The sequence below is a fragment of the Pleurodeles waltl genome, chromosome 3_1 (assembly GCF_031143425.1).
Source record: "Pleurodeles waltl isolate 20211129_DDA chromosome 3_1, aPleWal1.hap1.20221129, whole genome shotgun sequence".
In the NCBI taxonomy this organism is placed as follows: domain Eukaryota; kingdom Metazoa; phylum Chordata; class Amphibia; order Caudata; family Salamandridae; genus Pleurodeles; species Pleurodeles waltl.
In genome coordinates this window covers 1,934,252,246-1,934,275,216 of record NC_090440.1, presented here as the reverse complement: position 1 = coordinate 1,934,275,216, position 22,971 = coordinate 1,934,252,246, and the positions used below count along the sequence as shown (strand labels likewise).

Genomic DNA, 22,971 nt, shown 5'->3' with positions numbered 1-22,971 from the left:
AATAAAAAGTATACCATTTTCTGAGATTACACTTCATTGTTGCAGAAAATATTTTATTAAATGCTCACAATACTATTTGTGTTATAATACATTAACATCAACAACACCAATAGCTCTAATACTTGCAAATGGGAGACCTATTGCATTGCAAATGCTTGTTTGAGGTTCATCCCAGTTTCAAGTGAACCAGCACGCTTGTTTTTTCAGGTCGCCTCTTGGCTTGAGGAACGGCATCGAGTGACTGTTGCATTTTTACTAGGTAAGCTTTGCTTCACTCCCTCTTGTTGTTGATCATGAGGCTTGGAAGGCATAGTTCTACAAGCCTCGCTTTCAGCCCTGAGTCATGTCCCGGGTTTTGCATGCAGCATGTTTCACTTCCCCTTGTTGTTGCTCACGAAGCTTGGAATGCATCGCTCTCCAAGTCTCACTTTCAGCCTGAGCCCATCCCCGGGTTTTCCATGTGGCAGCGCTGCCAGAGAGACACGGCTTGAGGAACGACATTGAGTGACTGTCAATACCATCTGACTGCCTTATCCCATGCAGTCTTCCTCGCATAGCGCAGTAACCGTATCACAATGCATCACAATAGGCAGGTGTTTTCACACTAAGTTGCTGGATTTGCCACCAATTACAGATATTTTCCTAAAATCATAAACATCTTCACATTTAATTAACTCTCAATCCAGTCTGGCAACTAAGCTGCACACTTTGTCAAACACTGCCAAAAAACAAAAACAAAAATATGCACCATAGGTGTGTTTTCCTCGGGCAGACAGACAGCCGGCCGGTAGTTCGCAATTATTTTATGATTGGCGATTATTGCTAGGGTCACACTGACTCTACCACTATAATTGTTTAGGCATTCTTTACCTAACCCTGGAATTCTTGCTGCTATCCTTGGCATGCTGAGACCATTCTAAGCCTAGTTGTAATCCTTCCTGGCATAAACTTTGCATTTTTGGCATACTGATAGTTATGTTTGCCATTTTATTGTACATTCTTGGCATTAAAAGATCCTTCTCTGGCATAATAATGCAAATGTGCAACATATTATGGACATCCTTGGCCTATTTGTGGCCATTTGTAGCTGGAAGTGCAGTGAACAGCTCTGACATAATGATAGCACAAATGTGTCCACACATAGCATAACGGTAGCTGCCCCTGCCAAAATATTGGCAATTCCAGACACATTGGGGCATATTTATTAGCCTCTAGAGTCACCTTGTGCTGCCCTAGCTCCATTTTTTTACGCTAAGGTGGCGTTAAGGAGACCTTACTCCCAAGCCACATTTGCAAAGTGGCGCAATGTTTGCATTGTGCCACTTTGTACACCACTGCACCACATTATGCGTGTGCCAGGCATAATGTATGCAGGGGCCGTGTTCTGACACAGGGAGGCCAGAAAAATGTTGCAGTGAAATTTACATTTCACTGCACCATTTTTTCTGTCATTTTCAAAGCCTGCATGGAGCAGGCATTAAAATGACACACCCATTTTAAGCAATGGGCCTCCCTGTGCTTTGCTGCACTAGCATCAAAATTTGTGATGCTAGTGCAGCAAAGTGCACTATTGTCCTAACGACCTCCATGGTGCGCCATATTACAAATATGGTGCAACCATGGAGTCGTTAGGTGGGACATGGGCAACGTAAGAAAAGTGACGCATCAGGACACTTTCATGTAAATGTGCCCCATTGTGTCCAGCACAATATATTGCCTTTCTCAATATACAAGTCATAACACTTTAACGGAGTTTCAGTAACTTATATTGCACAACCGCTCACCAAGCTACAACTTAAAAACAAAAAACAGCTTATTATTAATCACATAGGCGAATCTTAAAGCATTTACCAATGCTTGTTAAAGAAGACGAGTGGAGGGCAAGCTTGTGACAGGGCCCTAACAGTACTAGTTTAGCAGAGGACCTAGCCAGACAGTGGCTGTCCAACAAACTTTTGTCTCAAGCGAGAAATCAAAATCCCTACCAAATGAAAAGTGCTGATTGCACCAGTGCCCTGGACACCTTTCTGTGAGTTCCAAACACCCACAGTGCTGATAAAGAGGTGAGGCAGTGTCAGACTTAGGCCACACTCCTGGCCAAGACTGACACACTTAGGACCTGAGTCACAAATATATAAACTGACACCTTTGTGTAAGTTAACGATTGTTTGTCATTCTAAATGGACTTACGAGTGAGGAGTCTCCGCACATAAAAATATTGGTCTTTTTATGTGCGGAGGCTCCGCACTTGTAAAGATACTACTTGTAAATCATTCTGTAAATAGAAGCAACTGTAAACTTACATAAAAGCCCCTCAGGCTTCTTCATAACCATAATATTTCTGTGAGTCCTAATCACCCATAATACTTGATCAGCATTGCTTGACCACTGTCTCAAGTCCTCACCTCAGAAGCTTTAGTGCATCCATTCCCAGCTCACACTATGGCTCCAACATCAAGACTCACACACAGCCCAGAATAGCGCCATACTTAAGGCAGCCACAATCTCAGTACATTGCTCTAATCATGGAGTATTGAACCAGCTCTGGGATATGGTAGCTATTCTTGAACCAGATCTGGGGTCTGTGCAGGTCCCAAAGATAATTCCCCTGACTCTTTTGGTAGAATGTGCTAGGGCATAGCCATGGCGCCTGCACATATTCACTGTGCATGTTGACATAGTCTGCAGGAGTAAGCAAATGCAAAACACCTGCTGTCCTAGATGTACCTCATTTGAAGCACAGCTGGAGACTAACACCATGACCAGCAGCGTATACACTCAACAAAAGACAAAATGATCTGAATGAGTCTGTAGTCTTTCCCAAGCTCAGTATAATGTAAGATTTGGAGGTGAATGCCTACTAACAGCATCAAGTATACCTGTCTTTGTGTGCAACCAGACTCACCCATTTCTATAGCATACAATAGAAAATGATTTTTTGTGTTTGGTTCTACCCAACTGAACCCATGGTACCAAACATTAAGTAACGAAAGACTGAGCTAAAACCTGAAAGGTTTCAAACTTTTGCCTTGCAAGTTACATGGAGTTGTACAAAGCGGGCACATTACTCATTCGCCTATTTTACTAGGACTGTAACATGTAACCCTCATGGTACAACAAGATCTCTGCAACAAGGCCATCAGATCACTGATCTATCTTACATAAAATGCATATCTGTGATCTACATATTGCATACTCCGAAGCATGCACATTAACCCTATATGCCATTTCATGATACTTCAAAACCTGTGAGCATGGCACACATCTCTCTGCACCTAATACATTAAACATCAGTTGACATATGACTGCAACACCGTGAAACACATACATGTATGTGGCAAGTGCCATAACCCTTGTGGTTTTAGTGAGTGGATCCTGCTGGAGCTCTGCACCAACAAAGGGAAAAATAAAGAGGTGATAAAAGGGGTTCCTAATGAGCTCCCTTTTGCTGTGACCAGAGGTGCTACACATATCTCTCCATTAAGTGCATTAACCTCAGTGTTTTTCGAGTAAGTGGGTCCTGCTGATGTTCAGTGCTGACAAATAAAAAAGGGGCGTTGCTAGTGATCCCTAGTCGGTTCTTTTTTTCTGTTGTTCATATCACGACTCCAGCATAAACATTTGGAAGCAGGTAAAGAAGGATAAAGAAAAAACCTTTGTAATAAGTTGAAGATGGCACCTAACTGACCTGGGAGAGTGAGGGAGGGAGAACTGGATCATCAGGAGACCAGAAGGATTAGTACCAAGAAGACCAAGGTCAGGAAGACAAGCAAGACTAAGACCAGGAGGTCAAGGAATAGGAGGATCAACAGGAACAGGAGGAGTAGAGACAGAAAGATCAGAAGGTCCAAAACCAGGAAGACCAAGCCGGCTAGGACAACAAGGACATTGAATAGGGGACCAGTGACAGAAGGACCAAGACCAAGAGGACCAGGGCAAAGAAAACCAAAAGGAACAAGGGCACCTGCACCAAGATGACCAGTGTCAGAAGGATTAGGAGGAGTAAGAAGAGCCAGGAACTGAAACAGGCCTGTAAGCTCGAGGAACTGGACCAGGGCCAAGAGGACTGAGACTGGGACCCAGGGACAGAACAACACAACCAAAAGAGCTGACTCCAGGAGAACGAGGGCAAAGAAGAACAGTACTAAGGAAAATAGGACAAGGAGGCTATGTGCTTTTATGCTCCACTTTAAACGAGTATACCTACGCTGTTAATGTGATTTTTCCATAGGATTCTGGGACGTGCTCTAGTTTAATACAGGTAAGGAACTGTTTATCTGTTTTTTCAGAAGGTGAAGGTAACCTAATATGATATATAGACAGTTAGGGTTTATGGTTCTAAGGGAAGCCTATGGATGCGTTAGTCATCAATATAAGTGCTCAAACGAACAAGTTACTTACCTTCGGTAACACTTTTTCTGGTGGATACACTAGCTACCTGTGGATTCCTCACCTTATGAATTCTCCCAATGCGCCAGCATTCGACGGAACATTTTCTTCCCAGCTCTCCACATCAACGAGGACGTCACAATTGCACGGCTCCGCACGTGACTCCGTCTGACGTCACTGTGGCAATAGGAGGCCCTCGCAGGCGTACTGACGTCAGTTTCACCCTTTTTGACGTGCCTTTGAGGCAAACAGGTGAAAACCGACCTCACGATAGCACATATATACATATGGATGCAATACAAGCACAACATTTATTAATATAAAAAATAATCAAAACATATATACATTTATATGAGAAAAGTCTTGGTATGACCAGACAGGCAATGGGTAGGTGGGTGGGACTGTGAGGAATCCACAGGTAGCTAGTGTATCCACCAAAAAAAGCGTTACTGAAGGTAAGTAACCTGTTCTTCTGATGGATACAACTACCTGTGGAGTCCTCACCTTATGAATAGAGTCCCAAAGCAGTGCTGCACTCGGAGGTGGGTGCCTGACTAGTCTCACCAAGAGATCCCCAAGTTGTTGCTTTACAAATATCTACTACAGGAACACCTCTAGCCAAAGCTGAAGTGGAAGACTTAGCCCTTGTAGAATGAGCTCTAATACCCTCAGGAGGAATCTTCTTTACTAATGAATAACAGATCTTAATGCAAAGAATGACCCACCTGGATTTGGTTCTTTTATGAACAGCTCTGCCTTTCATCTTGCCCACATATCCAACGAAGAGTTGGTCATCCAAATGAAAATCCTTTGTTCTATCAACATAGAAACTGAGAGCCCTTCTCAGGTCTAAGCGATGGAGTCTGTCCTCCTCTTTTGAAGGATGAGGAGGAGGATAGAAGGATGAAAGAGTAATAGACTGCCCCACATGGAAAGGAGTAACAACCTTAGAAAGGAAAGCCGCCATGGTTCTCAGCACCACTTTGTCAGCATAGAATGATGTAAAGGGAGGTTTGACACTAAGAGCCTGAAGCTCACTCACACGCCTAGCAGACGTGATAGCAACAAGGAAAACTGCCTATAAGACCAACAACCTTAAAGAACAAGAATGCATAGGTTCAAACAGTGAACCCATTGAAAAAGTCAAAACCAGATTTAAATCCAACTGAGGCATGAGAAAGTGAGTGGGAGGATATTTATTAGTTAGGCCTTTCAAGAACCGAACAACTATAGGTGATTTGAACAAGGAAGGTTGATCCGGAAGGCAAAGAAAGGCTGACAGCGTCGACAAATAGCCCTTGACAGTCGCAACTGCACAACCCTTCTCTGCTAAAGTAAAAGCAAACAACAGAACATCAGACAAATAGGCTTTTAAGGGATCAATTTGCTTCTCTCCCACCAGGCCACAAATTTTGCCCATCCACCAGCATAGATCGATTTGGTGGAGTGTCCTCTGGCCATTAAAATAACGTCCACCCCATCCAGCGGGAGAGAAAAGGAACTCAGATTGCCCCGTTCAATCTCCAGGAGAGTAGGTGCTGACTCTGGAGGTGGGGGTGTTGAACCTGCCCCTGCGACTGCGAGAGGAGGTCTGCCCTGTGAGGGAGATGGAGCAGAGGACTCAGTGAGAGTTGGAGAAGACCTGAGTACCACACTCTTCTTGGCCAATCAGGAGCCATTAAGATTACTTGCCCCGGTCTTGGCGAACTTTCCTTAGAGCCCCAGGAATCAAGGGTATGGGGGGAAATGCGTAAAGCATCTGGCCATGCTCGGACCTCTGAAAAGCGTCCCCCAACACCCCTTGCACTGGATACTGGAGGCTGCAGAACGATGGGCAGTGTGCGTTCTCCCGAGTGGCAAAAAGGTCTATCTGAGGAAATCCCCACATCCGGAAGATGTAAGGGATCAGGTCCGGATGGAGACGCCACTCGTGATCGGCTGAGAAGTGCCGTCTGAGACTGTCTGCACATACGTTTTGAACTCGTGCCAGATGGTTTGCTACCACGCAAATCTGATGGTCCTGTGCCCAGGACCAGAGCAGTAGAGCCTCTCTGCAGAGAAGGTGCGACCCTACTCCTCCCTGCTTGTTGATGTACCACATCGCGGTAGTGTTGTCCGTCAGAACCTGGACCAACTGACTACGAAGGGAGGGGAGGATGGCCTTGAGAGCTAAACGTATCGCCCACAATTCCATCATATTGATATCAAACATCTGTTCCAATGGAGACCAACGGCCTTTGATCTCCAGATCCCCCAGATGAGCTCCCCACCCTAGAGTGGAAGCATTCGTTATCACCGTGGCCACTGGAGGCGGCAGTGAAAACGGCCTTTCTTTGGAAAGATTGTCGTCCACAGCCCACCATCGTAGATCCGCTGCAATGTCTCTCGAGATCTTTATCGACTCCTCGATATCCCCTTTGTGTTGAAACCACTGCCTGCGGAGGCCTCACTGAAGAGCCCTCATGTGCCAGCGTGCATGAGTGACCAACAGAATGCATGAGGCGAACAGACCGAGCAGACGAAGGACCTTGAGGACTGGAACGACCGCTCCACTTTGAAACATTGGAATCAATGCCTGAATGTCCTGAATCCGCTGAGGCGGAGGAAAGGCCCGATTCAATGTTGTGTCCAGTACTGCCCCTATGAACAGGAGGCGTTGAGAGGGCTTCAGGTGAGACTTGGGCACGTTTACCGAAAAGCCCAGGTCGAACAACAACTGCGTTGTCATTTGCAGGTGAAGCAGCACGAGCTCTGGAGACTTGGCTTTAATCAACAAATCATGCAGGTAAGGGAATACCAATATCCCCATTCTCCTGAGATGTGCTGCAACCACCGCCATCACCTTCGTGAAGACTCGAGGCGCGGAAGTAAGACCAAAAGGAAGGACCGCAAACTGATAGTGTTGCGACCCCACCACAAACTGGAGATACTTCCTGTGTGACTTGAGAATAGGGATATGGAAGTAAGCATCCTGCAAGTCGACAGACACCATCCAATCGTCTTCGTTCAACCCCAAAAGCACCTGCGCTAGGGTCAGCACTTTGAACTTCTCGTGCTTTAGGAACTAGTTCAAAACCCTCGGGTCTAGGATAGGCCTCAACCGACCATCCTTCTTGGGGATCAGGAAATATCTCGAATAACAACCCTGACCCCTTTCCTGCTCTGGAACCAGCTCCACTGCACCTTTTGACAATAGGGTCTGAACTTCCTGTTGTAACAACAGGAGATGGTCTTCTGTGCAAAAGGAGGGACGGGGAGGGATGGAAGGGGGAAACTCCAGAAAGGGAAGTGCATAACCTTTCTCCACAATATTGATGACCCAGGAATCCGATGTGATCAGCTTTCACATGCGGAGAAAATGAAACAACCTTCCCCCTACAGGAGAAGTATAGGATGGAATGGACGGAGGACTAAGGCTGTTTTCCCTGTTGCACCCCCCCCCAACCCCCCAGAGGAAGAGGAAGAGGCAGGGTGCTGCTGTGTGGCCCCTCTGGTTCAAACTCTACCCCTCCTTCTAAATTACCTATAGGGAAGCGTAGGTGGTTGTTGGCCTGCAAGCTGGAGTCTCCCCCCAAAGGGAGAGCCTCTTCCAAACCCCCGGAACCTTCTGAATGATCTGAATGGGGTGGTGGTTGAAACCTGCAAACCTAGGGACTTAGCAGTAGCCCTGCTCTCCTTGAAGCGCTCTAAGGCAGAGTCAGCTTTAGAACCAAATAGTTTGTCCCCATCAAATGGCAAGTCTAAAAGAGTTGTTTGCACATCAGATGAAAAACCAGACAATCTCAACCAAGCATGTCTCCTGGTTGCAATGGACTTTCCCATTGCTCTGGCCACCAAATCCGCAGTATCTAACCCTGACTGAATGACCTGAGTCGCTGCCGCTTGAGCATCAGTCAAAAGACCCCGCATGTCCTGGGGCAAATCCGGCATCTCAGCCTTAGCCATATCCATCAAGGCATGGATATACCTTCCTAAAACACAAGTGCGTTAGCTGACTTCAGTGCCATACTGCATTAAGAGAAGATCTTTTTGGCCGACTGCTCAATCCTTTTTGATTCCCTGTCCGACGGAGCCCCAGTGCAGGATCCAAGAGCTGAGCGCGAGGAGCAGGAGGCCTGAACCACCAGACTCTCCAGAGTCGGATGCCTAGAGAGGAAGCCCGGGTCTCCAGGGGCCACTCTGTATCTCCTCGCCACTGATCTGCTAAATGCATTTGAAGACACTGGTTTTCTCCAAACCTCAAAAATCGTTTCAGTGAGAGCCTCATTAAAAGGAAGGAGTGGCTCTAAGTTGGGTGTAACACTTCCGTGAGGATATTGGTTTTCACCTCAGCTGCAGGTAGCGAGAGATCTAGAAAGTCTGCTGCCTTCCTCACTACTGAGTGGAATGAAGTAGCCTCTTCAGTAAACTCGCCTGGAGAAGCTAAGTCCCATTCTGGGGAAGTATTGAGACTGCTGGCAGAGTCCAAACCCTGAAAGTCCCCCAGGGGCTCTGCGATCTCTCTTTCCTCCAGGAGCTGCCTCTGATACTACTGCTCCTCCAATAGCCTCAGAAACTTCCTCCTCGAGCGCAACCTGGCCTCTATCCTCTGCGTCAATATGGAATTAGCCGATGTCGACGACTTCGGCTGACGCTGATCTTTGGATTCTTCCGACGCCGGATCCATCGGTGCCATGGAAAGGTGAGCCTTCTTTGCCGGCGTCGATTGGAGCCGTGGCAAAGTCAACGGCGCCACCCGATCAGCAGAAGCCACTGGCGGCGAAGGTCTTCTCAGCGACGTCAAAGGCACCGGCGCCGGACCAGCACCCTCTACTGGACAGAAGGGCATGAATGGCGTCGGCTTGTATGGAGCCAGAATGCCCAACCCAAAAGCCAATGGATCTGAGTGACCAGCCGGTGCACCGCCAGGGGCCATGCAGCTGAAGATGCTGTACATCGCATTTAAGAATGCCGCCAGATCCGCACCTGGAGCCGGGAAAGCAGGATACCTCTGCAGCGTCGGCACTGAATATTCTTGCGACTTCTGACTGTGCAGGCGAGAAGCCAGGACTCTGGCGAGGCTCGTCCACTTCAAAATCCGACAGTGCCGGAGAAGTCTGAGGGCTTTGTGGCTGAGGCATCACTGTCAGGCTGACCTCCCACGTCATACAACGCCGAGCAGATGGAGATCTCGAATGGGATTGGTCTTTCTCCAAACGACATCGGGAATCATGCCGACGCCGAGAGTCATGACGACGCCGTCTCTTATGAGACCTTGAAGATTTCGAGGACGACCTCCGATGTCGGTGCTTTTCCTTCTTTTTTGATTTAGCCAAAAACAGCTTGGCTTCACGCTCTTTGAGCACCTTTGGGTTCATCTATTGGCATGAACCACACTCCTCCATTTCGTGCTCGGAGCTCAAGCACCATAAACAGTCATTATGTGGGTCCGTCACCGACATACGCCCCCCGCACTCCCTACAAGGCTTGAAGCCGGACTTCCGAGGGGGAGACATTTTTACTACAAAGTATCACCTCCGAGAAATAGTAGCTCCCCAAAAAAACGTTACTCCGAAGGCACGGAAAAAAGGGAACTGACATCAGCACGCCGGTGAGGACCTCTTATTGCCTCGATGACGTCAGACGGTGTTGCGTGGGAGTCGGGCAGTTGTGACGTCCTCGTCGACGTGCAGAGCTGGGAAGAAAATTTCCGTTGCATGCTGTCGCATTTTGAGAATTCATTAGGTGAGGAATCCACAGGTAGGTGTATCCATCAGAAAAATTTTACTTTAAGCAAATTTGTATCAATGGCCATTTAACACCAAATTTCTGATGCAAACGACTCCAAGAGCTCAGGATGAGTAAAAAGGTGCTGACAAGGAGCAATCCAATGATCAAATGTGGGTGAGGGTTTGTATCCTGTTTTGGAAGATCTTGTTCTCTTTTTACCAGGTTATCTAGAGAGTAATGTGTTCAAATAAACATTATTAATGCATAAATTAAATGTTCCTGGATAAACCAAATGTGGTCCTTGGAATGACATAGAGCTTACGAGTCCTTGTGCCTCAAGTTCCCCAGGCTATTTTCAACTCTACAGCAAGTTAAAGCCTTTGAGATTCCATGCTTCAAATATTTAAGCTCCTTCTGGCTCCCGCTGGTTCACCTTTTAGCCCTATGGAACTTGCAGGGCCTACAGCTGCACTTTCTACTAGTGTGCTGCCCCCTGGTGCAGACTGATCCCTGTTGAAGTCAGGTCGCTCCACCAATAGTACTGGGCCATGCATTAACTCCTTTGGTACAGCTCTGACTTCTAGTCCTCCATCGGTTCATCCTACGTTTTCAGAAACACCAGCTCCAGATCTGTCACCAACCTGTTTTGGATGTGGAATCATCTTCAACTAGATCCTATGTTGTGGTATATGATTTGCAACATAAATGCTAGGGACAGTTCCGCGCTTTGTCAACTGTGCTTCTAGAGGATGGAAGATGTCTTTAGATTGGATCTGGGTGTCATTCAGGACCTCCAACATGTTCCACATAATGTGGATGATGAGGAGTAGGTGGATCATTTGCATCTATATCTAAAATGGGGCATAATGGACTCTGGTGGCCCCAGATAGGGCCAGGTAAGCCAGGTACTTTGAATGACACTGTGCAGCTGCCCTCCACTCTGGTTTCCTCTTCAGGCAGACTTACTGTCCCAGAAAAAATGCAGAATGCTGCAGCCTAACCGCCACAATTTACACATTACACATTCATGTGTAGATATTAAGCAGAATCAACTGAGGAGCTCTGATGTACTGTGTCAAGTACTAGTTGTCTTTTTTGCTGCTCATTCCTTTCCAACAAATCAATGTATTTGGGCTGCTGGCCCACGTTTATTGCCTGGTAAGAAAGGATGTGGGATGACAGTTTGCCAGCTAGGTTGTCTGATAAACGTTTGTTCATGTTATCTTTGGTTCAGCGAGGCTTTAGTGCAAGCTCGCTTAAAGTTGGCCCTAAGTGTCTTTGTTGTGGGCTCTCTTAAGACCCTTACATCCTTCCTTCATTTGCCTGAACAATCCTCATTAATCAAACTATTCAAACTATGACAAGTTTCGGAAATGGATTTCAAATAGGTTTCCCACTGCTCCATTCATTACGCTATGAAAGGATCTCAATTTGGTTCAACTATTCTTTATGTATGCCCCTTTGAAGCCTTTTCATAGTTGTACTCTAAGAGCCTCGATTCTGAAAACTGTGTTTCACATTGTCATCACTTGTTTTATTAGTGAGATGCACGTCTTGTCAGTTCAGCCATCAGTTCTCAAAAGAGCGTCAGTCACCTTTTCTCATGGCGCAGTCCATCACACTTACTATGTTCTTTTCTTCCCTTTGTCTATTTGAAGAGGAGTGGCCAAACCAGATGGATCTACAGAGTGCCTTTTGCTTCTATATTGATAGCACTAAGGACTGCAGGGTGCATGATCAGCTGTTTGTTGAGTTTGATGGTGAAAAGAAAAGAAAGCTGGTTCAGAAATCAAATTGTGTTGTGCATTAGACAGAGAGGATCCTACTGACCTCATTTGGTCTGAGCAAAGGCCATTATTACTGTTCACCTTAAGGCATTCTTCCTTTGGACATTTGTCAGGCAACTGTGGGGACACCAGTGCATACTTTCAATAAACAACAATGCATTGATTAACATCACCACAGAGGGTCATTTTGTCTGCTCATTCCTGCAGGACTTCCTGGTGTAAAGTCCACTCCAATCTCCTTGGGGGAGAGGGAGAGAGAGCGAGAGACAGAGAGACAGAAACAATAAAGAAAGTCACATCTGGACACATTACAGTGAAGAAGGATGTTTCACGACATTGTCCTTGGTGATGTTAAGAATGCTAGGACCGCCCGATTGGCAGTGCTGTCATTATAGCGAAATTTGCTCGTCTTTGGAGAATATGAAAGAAAAACAATCAGTAGAACAAAATCTAACTATTGTGAGTGAGTTCAGACATTGTAAATATAAGTAGTCAAAATATGCGCTGACAACAGAGCTATATAATCAAATGTAGGGGTTTTAGAGAGCAAAATAGGTTTGGAGGCTGTAAGCGCAGTTCATAAGTGGGGAGCAAAAAGTGATCAACCACAGGGTGATTTAGGGACCCCAAAATAAGGATACACAGGAGTTTTCTGTGGGTTGTGAAGTAAATCGAGGGGAGGGGGTTGGAGCGACTGATCTCATGTGATGAAGAGCAGGGGGAAAGCTAGGAGTGCACCACAGAAGGGAATTAAACCATGTCAGCACACTCAAGATGTGTGGCCTAGATGTGAAAAGTTTCAACAAGTTCATTCCAGCTTAGCGAGAGTGGGTACTTACTAGAGGCCCAAGCCTATTTCCCGGTCACGGCTTGCAGGGTGGGGGGTAAGGGAGGGGCGATGCGGCACGTGGTGGGAGGTAGAGGAAACGACAAACAAAAAAAATAATTTTAAAAAAGTACCTCCCTCGCTGCCTCTGCTGCGCCACTCCGCTCCTCGATCCTCACAGCAGGCACATGGTCCCAACCTGCCCTGCGGGCAATCCTAATTCTGCTTTCATGCTGCTGGAAGCATGAAAGCAGCATTAGGATTGGATGGAGCACCCAGCCAGGGTGTTCCGAGGCAGAGCGGAAGCCTCGGCCTACTGTCGCCAACCATGCAACACTGTACAGGGTTGGAGAAAGCCCTGTCCCTGTCACGCCACATGGCCCCACCCTTTTTTCAATGAAATGATAATGAACATAGGTTAGTATCATATTACTGTAAACATTTTGCAGCTGTTGGCTTCGAAGGGAGGGCGACACTCCTTCGCCATAGCGGAGAAGCCGCTGCTGCTCTTTCCGACAAAGCAGTGTGCATGCTTAGCCTGTCCAAAGAGAACTGTTGAATGCCAAATGATGGCCAACGGGGTATGGGCCTTCCAAATGTGTGATGGAATGAACTACCAGCAAAAGGGCAAAGTCTATAAAGCAAGATGTAACCTTGCCATCTTACCCCGAGAGATGAAATAGATGGCGTATCACTGTTGCCCAGAACTGCACTAGCGCCGGGCATACCCTTAACTTATGTTATATACCTGCTCCCAGTAAGTGGCATCAGAGGCAGTGGGAGTTAGCAACTGGAAAAAAATATGTTGATTTGTGAGATTTCCAGCGGGAGTGGCACTCTTGTCTGCAGTATAAGGAAGAAGCTGACAGTCTGTCAATGCTTTTCAACATCATCCAAGCCAACTCCTTCACCGCTTCTGGCTTCGTCTGTGGAATTAATGTATTGTTCCAGAGTTGGACTTCTGGTATTTTGGGTAGTGAACACTACTTGTTTGTGAATTCTTTTGGATTCTCAAGCTCTGGAGTTGCCGTTCTGGAAGGATTTGTGCTGGAACCTAGGGCCAGATGTAGCAACCGGTTTGCATGTCGCAAACTGCGAAAAACGCAGTTTGCGACATGCAAAACGGCCATTGCGATGCAGATTCACATTTTGCGAGTCGGTACCGACTCGCAAAATGTGAATCCGACTTGCAAATCGGAAGGGGTGTTCCCTTCCTATTTGTGACCGCATCGCCATGCTGAGTTGCTTTGTGACCGTGAAAGCGGTCGCAAACCAACTCGCAGTTACCACCCACTTGAAGTGGGTGGTAACGCATTCGCAAACGGGAAGGGGTCGCCATGGGTCCCCTTTGTGAATGTCGCTGAAAATATTTTTTTCAGAGCAGGCAGTGGTCCAATGGACCACTGCCTACTCTGAAAAAATGAAACCAAATGGTTTCATTATTTTTTTGAATTGCAACTCGTTTTCCTTTAAGGAAAACGGGCTGCAATTTAAAAAAAAAACTGCTTTATTAAAAAAAGCAGTCACAGACATGGAGGTCTGCTGTCTCCAGCAGGCCACCATCCCTGTGAGTGCAGGGACTCGCTATGGGGTCGCAATTTGCAACCCACCTCATTAATATTCATGAGGTGGGTCTTTGCGACTCCATAGCGAGTCGCAGAAGGTGTCTGAGACACCTTTCTGCATACTATTTTGCGAGTTGCAATTTGCGAGTCGGTATGACTCGCAATTTGCAAGTCGCAAATTTTTTTTGCTACATCTGGCCCCTACTGCCTAAACAAAGAGACTATTGTTCTTTTTCCATTGGACATCATTTACTCTAATTATTGTAGATTGTGGTATAACATATTAACAGTACTGTATATTGAAAAACACCAAGGAATTTGGATAATTGAATTTTCTGGAACTGTATCTATTTTCATGTGATTAACAGCCTCACTTGAACTATTTATGTTCAGTTACTGTAGCTACAGTGAATACTCACATTTAGTTTATCCTCTTTATTCCACAAACGTATGTATGTATGTTGCTTTACAAAGAACCACATGCATGTATCAATTACATAAAAAAATAGCTGAAGCGGTGGGTGACTTTGACGAAGGTAGAGTCATATATGTGCACACATATAGAGAGGGAGAAAATGGGGAGAAGCCAAATGTTGCAATTATTTAATGTTAACACATAACCTTTCATATATTTCTTACATGCACCTTCTTTTCCTTACACAACGAAAAATCAAAAGAAAACAATCCCTACCAAACTAGAGGGTTCACCTCAGCACATCCTCTCTACCTTGGGATTCCTTTGCATTCTTGTTATTACATAGCGCAGGAGGTCTTAGAGGGTAAGGTGGAGTTTTGGTGGGTACCAGGACACCCCTGCAGAGGCATGGAAAGTCTGACAGTTTTGGAAAAGCATGCACTCCAAGTACATACTTCCTACAGATTTAGGACAAGCCTTATGTGCTTTACAGAACTATACAGAATGTTTTAAGGTGGAAAATCAGGGGCTCCAGCAGGAAGGTAGCAAGAGTATCTCAGTGATAAAGTACGATATTAGCTGAACAGATATCCTTGGCTGAAGATCGGACGTCACATGCAGTAATACTAAAGGTAAACAACTACAGTTTATTTTGTTTGTAGTCCCTGCTCAACTGCCTCGATCCTCAAAAGATTTGATTTTTCATGACCTAATGAAGATTACCTTTTTATATCATCCTACAGCCTTATCCACCCCAGAGACCAAACTGCCTTTTATGCTGTCTTGTCTGATGCCACCTCTTGTTCCACTTCTCTGGTCCTTTACTATACAACATGGAATTGTTTCAGACAGACCTCTGATAAGGCCTCCATAGAAAATTTTGAAAAATAAGAATCATAAGTTCTAATCATTAACATGAGAATTAACTGCTAGGTCAAAACTGTTGTTACTTGAATGTTTAAAAGCATCCTCTGAACTTTGCCTAACCCGTGCTGCATGACTTGCGAAACGCGCTAGGCTGGATAAAAAACAACAAAATGCAAAACGTTTCTCCTATACACTCTTCCTGACCTGTCAAATGACACCTTTCTTTAAAACAACAGAACCAGTATTATTTACATTCTTACATACCTACTAAACTGCTCTAGAATGCACTGACATTTATTTAAAAGTAACATTGCTTCGAAACTTGGAAACATTAACATTAAATGAATGGTGTGAATTACATGGATTTCATACTTATATATGCAAAATTGTTCTTACAGAAATGAAAGCGTATGGGAACGGAAGAGAAGGTATCCAACCTTACCACCCAAGAGGTATCCAACCTTACCATCCAACAAGACAATATATTAGCCAAACAACACAATATCACCAGAATCGGAGACAAGAGAACATGGGGCTATGCTGAGTCCACTGATGAGAGATTGAGAGACGACCAATGTGTCCCTCAAGCCACCGTTCCATTGTTGCTGTTATCATTGCAGCTGGGAGCTATAAGTGATTGTATAGACTAATGAATTACAGAGAGAATCAGCATTTTAGAGATAGATCACAGTGAGTTGAGTACACCAGGGAAACAGTATTGAGTGTAGAGATCATTGTGAGAATGTTCTAGTTACTGAGCTAAGAAATACAACAGAGTTATTCATTACATTGCAACAATTTATTAGGTCTTAGAGAGAGCTGATAAACTGTTTCAGTATAGTACAATAGCCATAAGCACATGAGACAGTTAACGACGAGAATCTTGTGTAATGTAACAGATTTAACATTCTTTTCCAACTCTTACAGACTGAGAAACAGTATGATTCAGACGTGCTGCGTTTGTGGGACGGAGATGAATGGAGTAGGAACATAATCCGGTCCTTTACTATACAACTATTCATGTGTGTTTCTGTAACTTGTTAATATTTGATTATTCAACCATCCTAAATATTTTGAGAATAAATATTTCAAACTATTAAGACTCTTTATTGACTCTAAGAACATAATGTGCTAAATAATTGATTACAGCAGCATTGAAATTCCTTTTGCCACTCTTAGACAAAGATCCATTTTGAGGGTCCAGGCAGAAAGATACTGAAGAGGGGTGGTGCACCCAGCACCTCCATCAAATGTTTCACTGAAGAGCAGTTGCTCAATAGGTGAACATGGAACTTTTGGATTTAAGGCAAGGAAATACGATTTATTATCACAGTTAGCATCTCAAAGGTTAGTGTTAGAGGCTAATTGCCTCATTGAAAAAAGGGTAGGTATTTTGTTTTTACTCTCTACAGTGAGTTAAAAGACACGCTTGTTCAAATCTTTAACAGATCCACTACTTGTGGTGCCTTTATTGATCTGATTTTTACAGTTATATACCATAGAGTAACCAAAAGGAAGTGTGTGAAAAGGCATACCACATACGGATTTTGTGTTTGGGAATGTAGTTGCATTTCAACAACCTTTGAACCATAGTAGACCCCTGTCCCTTGAGCCCATGTAAATTGGGGTCATTCACCCTAAGTTAAAACAGAGGAGAGAGAGCATCATCGAGACCAAAACCAAATTTGTACTGTGGTTCAGGCAAACATTTCATTAAATTGTGCCAGAGAGACCAAAACATAGCTGGCAGGAAAACAACCATATTCAGTGTTGAAAGGGGTATCTTCTTTAAGTTCTGAAACACAGAACTGCTTAACCATGTACATTAACTGAATAAATGATAAATTCAACCAACGTACATCTTTCGTGTCAGATGATGGAAACGAAGAGATATCTTTTGGAATCTATCCTAGATACCCAATTATTAAGATACCCAGTTGAGCTCACCGTTGAGGCCATTTAGGGACCATGGCTGGGAAAAAGTTCAGTAATTCAATTAGGGCGGTATCAAAACGAACGTGCAGAATTTGAGCTGCTTTATTAAGCCCACATTTTGTTATTGCATGAGTTTTTTGGTTGATTTTAGCAGCTTAATAAAGCTTGGTAGATTGAAAATATAAATGTCTCTTAAGCATCCATGTTAGTCACAAAGTGCTGAATTTCTTCATAGCCAATGCCAGATAATGCAGACAGAGATCAGGAAGATCTCCATACAGAGTCCAGTCTTTTTCCTCTAGAAACTCAAGTTTTCCTATTGGCACAAATAAAGCTTGAAAAAATGACGCCTATTGTAGAAAAGAACCTTGGATAAAAACAGGGAAAGGTCATAAAGAAAAACAAAAATAATGGAAATATCAACATTTTAATGAAGGAAATTCAGCCTATAATTGATCATCGTAGTCTATTCTATTTCTTAAAGGGACTTTTGACCACAATAATCAGGGGTACATAGTTATTCTCACAGAAGGAATTCGGCTCTTCAGTGGATCGTACACCTAGATACTGCTTGATAAGGGAATTATAATTTATACATAATGTAGGTGGAAGATACCTCAATAGAGGTACTGAAAAACAAAACCTTTGTTTTGGACTTATTGAGTCGATAACCACCAAATGTGGTATACAACTTGACGGTCGTCAAAGCTGCCATGACATTCTCTTAATCTGCTGTCAGATATAAAGCTATATCGTCACTGTAAAGTGTGATCACAGGAAAGCTGACCTCTGGAGAAAAAAAAGGAGCAGATATAAATGGGGGGTTTATGAGTTGGGCAAAAGGTATTGCAGACATAGGACATCCGTATGTTTGGCGTTACTTGGTCAATTGTTTTATGGTTGATAATTATTTAGCATGAAGATATTTTATATGAGGAGACAATCAACCCAGTGAGCCAGGTACCAAATTAGTATTATTTGAAAAAATAAACAAGAATTCTCAGCTCAGCAGTTTGAAGGCCTTCTCATCATCAAGTAAGGCAAACACAGCATGACTGTTGTTTATAGAATAATAATCAGAAACCTCTGCTAGAAAATATCTACTAGCATCAAAGTTGTGCACTAGCTGAAACCCATTTTGATCTTTGTAAATTAATGATGATAAAAATCTTAACAAGAGGTTGCTAATAACCTTTGATAAAATGTTATAATCATATGTAAAAGCGTAAAAGGATGATAATTGAGCAATAGGGACCCAATTATAATGAATTTTACTATATTTAAGAAACCTCCCTATACTATCTTTGCCAAAAGATGGAGACATTGTTACTTCTTCCACTATTTACTTGATGAGTTTTACGATTCAAGGAGTGGCTTAGTAGATAAAGTCTTACCGAATTCAGCCTCAAAACTATCCTCCTCTGGAGCGGTCCCGCTGGCCAATTGAAAAAATTATATTTTCACCTCTTTTTCAGACATGGGCTCCACTAAACGAGTAATATCTGCAGGAGAACGCACGGGTGGGGAAAGACTAGCCAAAAATGAATGCATATCTCTTTTACAGAAAGATAGTCTACTTTGTAGATTGATCTATAGTGGTTTACAAATAAAGAAAAACATGTCTTGTTTGTGGAAGATAGTATTAGTGTGAGGGTCCTAAATTGCAGTAATTACATTCCTATTTGCCTTTTCTTTATCAGACAGTGCTAGAAATCTATCCCTCCTGTCTCCTTCCTCATAAACTTGAGCCTGAAAAGTTTTTTATTAACACTTTCTTTTTGCATCAAAAAGGCAATTTTGCAAGATTCAAATTGGTCAGTAGCAACAAATGGTGTGAAAAAACATCTCTCTCTCTGCTCCAAACTGCTGCTGTGTTTGAAGACTTTTTGTGCCTCTATTTTGCGTTAATGTGATTACCTTGAACGCATCCTACATAATAATGGGGTCAGCTGTGTCACTGTTTAATGAAATAAAATCACCTATCTCACACTAGTAATACTATATTACTCTAAAAGTATAGTATTGTCTACCCTCTATCTATAACAACCTGATCTGAGTTTGCAAACATTTGGCATCTCAAACAATACTAACGAATGCTCTGAAAAAAAAAGGTGCTGATTCATAGCTCAATGTGACACCTTGCAAAGCGGCAGAAGCGAAAAATAAATTGATGGGTAGGTTGACTTGAATCTACCAAATATGGAGGTATAGATTATTTCTTCATGATGCTCTAGTTACCAAAAGTCATTAAGGACAAACGTGGAAGATATTTGTTGAAAAAAAAATGTTAGTTTCTTTTTTGGTTGGATTGGTCTAAAATTTGATTATTCTAGTTTACCGTAGGTGAAAAAACTGAAGTTGTCTCCAATACAAACAAAACCTGGTAACTGGGCTAACTTCCAGCTAAATTCTAAAAGAGATGTTGGGTCCTCTCAAGTTGGGTCGAAATAAGAAGCAGTATTAATGAATTGTAAGCCTTTTTTGAGCAGGACAATAATCCTTCAGCCTTAAGGGTCAGGCAGGGGTTTATTAGTAACAGTTATTCGTGCATTCCTGTTGATCAAAATTGCTGCTCCGCAAATTACAAAGTTAGCTGATGAAAAATAAATTTGAATTAGCCAAGTACATTTTATCCGATTAACTTTGCCCCATATAAAAAGTGTTTCTTGAAATAGAATTATTGTGGCGTTTTAAATGTTTAACTATGCTATTATGGCCTGTAGTCTATGTCTGTTGTTCAAGCCATTACCATTGAGACTTTCAACTACAAATACCATGTCTTATGTAAGTGGCTAATAATTTGACGATTGCATTACACTAACTATCCTTTTTTTAAAGACATTCCCAACCAACCCCTTGTGTTTAAGTATCCCCCTCATCCCACACTTAGCACTACGCCTAACCCATCCATGGTCATCATAAGTGCCCAACCCCACTAACGGTACATCAATCCATTTACTTTCCATAATGCCCCAAATAATGCACAAAACTGGGTTTTGAGGCCTGCCCCGCGACAGTTAATCAATGTTATATACAACAGAATTAAATCGGCGTTGAAGCAAAGGTCTCCTAAACAATGTCTATGTTTCTGTCTTATTCTTGATTCAGAAGACAAAATAGCTTCCTGGATATCACCCAACAAACCTGGGCAGACTGAACATCTGAAAACACACAGAAGCAATTTGACCGTAGGACTTTGTGCTTCGCTGTTTTTAAAAGTTGTGTTTGAGTGCCTTTTTTGTAACTTTTCGGCCATTTTTTAAAATTCCTGGCTTTTCGAGGTCTCATAGTAAATGTGAACAAGCATCGGCAAAGCCAGTAGGTCTCGCCTTTGAGACCCACTGATTTTGGCAATTGCTTTTGGCAGGGCCATAGAGCATTGGGAATCACAAAGGGCATCTTTAACATAAAAAAATAAAACATTGGCAAAGCCAGTAGCTCCCACATAGGTGAAACCTATTGGCTATGCCAATGTTTCTTGTAAATAGCAAGCCTGGTCCTCGTAGTATTGACCAAGAAGGGTGAAATACTTGCCAGACCGGCCATAATCAAAGCTATGTTTTAAAGGCTGAATGCAGATTTCAGCAACAGATGCATTCACCCACTGAGTTATACCACAGCTGCACTACCAGTAGAGAATAAAGAAATATGTGCCTCCTCATCAGTTAAGTGTCCTTCAGTGATTCAACTGAGACTATTCTGCAAAGTTTACACAGCGATGGGGAAAGTTGCAGAATCTGGGAATTTGCTGGGTTTTCATCCACAGAGCTCTGACTACAACTAGACTTTATAGAATTTATACTGCCCTAGGAGTTAGTAGGGGATCCAAGTGTGTTATCTCTGTATGCTTTTTATAGGTATATTGGCCATGTTACCTAAACTATTCTGAAAGTGCCCACTTAAACCTGGAATTGCTGAATGTGCGTTTTCGTTCACAGAAAATGGACTCTAAGGCAGGATAGTGGTTCCATAGCCTGATCAGTAGCCAAAGGTGCAACTGCACCTTTCCAAGTATTATGGTGAATCATAGAAGTTAAACACTTGGAGGTTTCAGAACTGATTTTGGGTGTCAATAGACTCTCCTTATTGTGATCATGTGATAGTTTCTTAGCAGCCTGATGTTCTTTTGGTACTTAGTGCAGGCTCGTCTGCCACCATTACTCCTGAAGTGGGGGAAAGATTCCAAGAAGAAGTGAATCTGAATTCAGAGACAGCCTTTTCGACTGTGGAAGCCACTTTCCTAGCAATAGGATCTCCTCTTGGGTCTTGTGTAGGTCTGGCTTTATTATTAGATCTGTGAGGCCTTAACGTTTTGAGTGGCAGCTTCATCAAGAAATATCAATCAGAAAAACTATCCCCTAAGACAAGTCGTGATTAAACTGAGTTTTAATCTACGATGAATTCAGTTAATGGGCAGGCTAGTTTTGTGGGTACTGTCGTCCTTTGGTGGCGGTACAGCCACTCTTTCCACCCTTCCCAGTGTTTCAACCCCTGTTCACTCCTTAGCTCAACCGTCAGCTCCCCAATAAGTGTTTGGTTTTGAGAGAGCCCGAGCCAACAGAGTAGAAAGCTGGAGGCTAGCGACCGCTAACCTCACTTCAAGATTTTCAACACCAAGGAGGCAAAAGTTCAACCCAGTCCAGATGTAAAGGGCAGCAATAATGCAGAAAGGATGGTAAGATGAACAGTTGCTTGACTGGAGAGAGCCTGTACAGGCTCCCAGTCTGCCTGGGTGCTCCCAGCCAACCCCGACGCTGCTTTGAGCAGAGTCAGAATTGGCCGCAGGGCAGGCTGGGAGCCTGTGCCTGCAGCGAGGAGACGGAGGAGTGGCGTGCTGCTTTCAGGTAAGTGTTTTTTTTTAAATAATTAAATTTATTTTCCCCCTTTACTCCCCCCCCACGCGCTGCCCTGCCCCTTCTGCTTGCCACAAGCCACGACTAACCACAGCCTCTGGAAATGTTATTTCCTTCCTTCATGGCGCTAAAGCAATGTCTCCTCCTCATCAAAATCAATAGACTCTGCTGCGGTCTCTTTCAAGAAAAACACACCCTGCACAATTATCTACCATGCTGGTCGCAAAGGCCACCAAAAGTGTACCTGCTTGTCCCAGCACACTGGATGATTTGATGATGTGGCTCCACCCCACTTTAGGAAGCTGCCCTGGTATATCCACCTCCTGTCTGCATACCAGGATCCTCCAACTTCTCCACAAACACCTCGGCGACCTGCTGAAATAAGCAGAATGGTAATTCTGGTCTGATTGGAAACTCTTACCACATAGCGTGATGCCTCTTCTCTCCACCTGGGCCAAACTGAGCCTCTGCAGTAAAACAGGTGAGTCAGGTTAGTCCGGTGAGACTTGTTGCAACAATATCTATGCAGCTGGGTGGAAACAGCTGAGCATATGCACACAGTCTAACAGGAGCACCCAGCATTTTCCCCTTCTGTGCACATGGAAGCCAACGTTTGCATTCTGAC

General features: G+C 43.9%; 1 long non-coding RNA gene across 1 annotated transcript in view; it reads right to left on the bottom strand.

The window, feature by feature from the left end:
* The window catches only part of LOC138283483 (uncharacterized), a 42,336-nt gene extending 19,637 nt beyond the window's left edge, over positions 1-22,699 (bottom strand). Inside the window, exon 1 of the long non-coding RNA XR_011201267.1 lies at positions 22,591-22,699. This is a non-coding gene — a long non-coding RNA (uncharacterized lncRNA). The remainder of the gene's footprint in view (positions 1-22,590) is intronic.
* Positions 22,700-22,971: the final 272 nt, after the last annotated feature.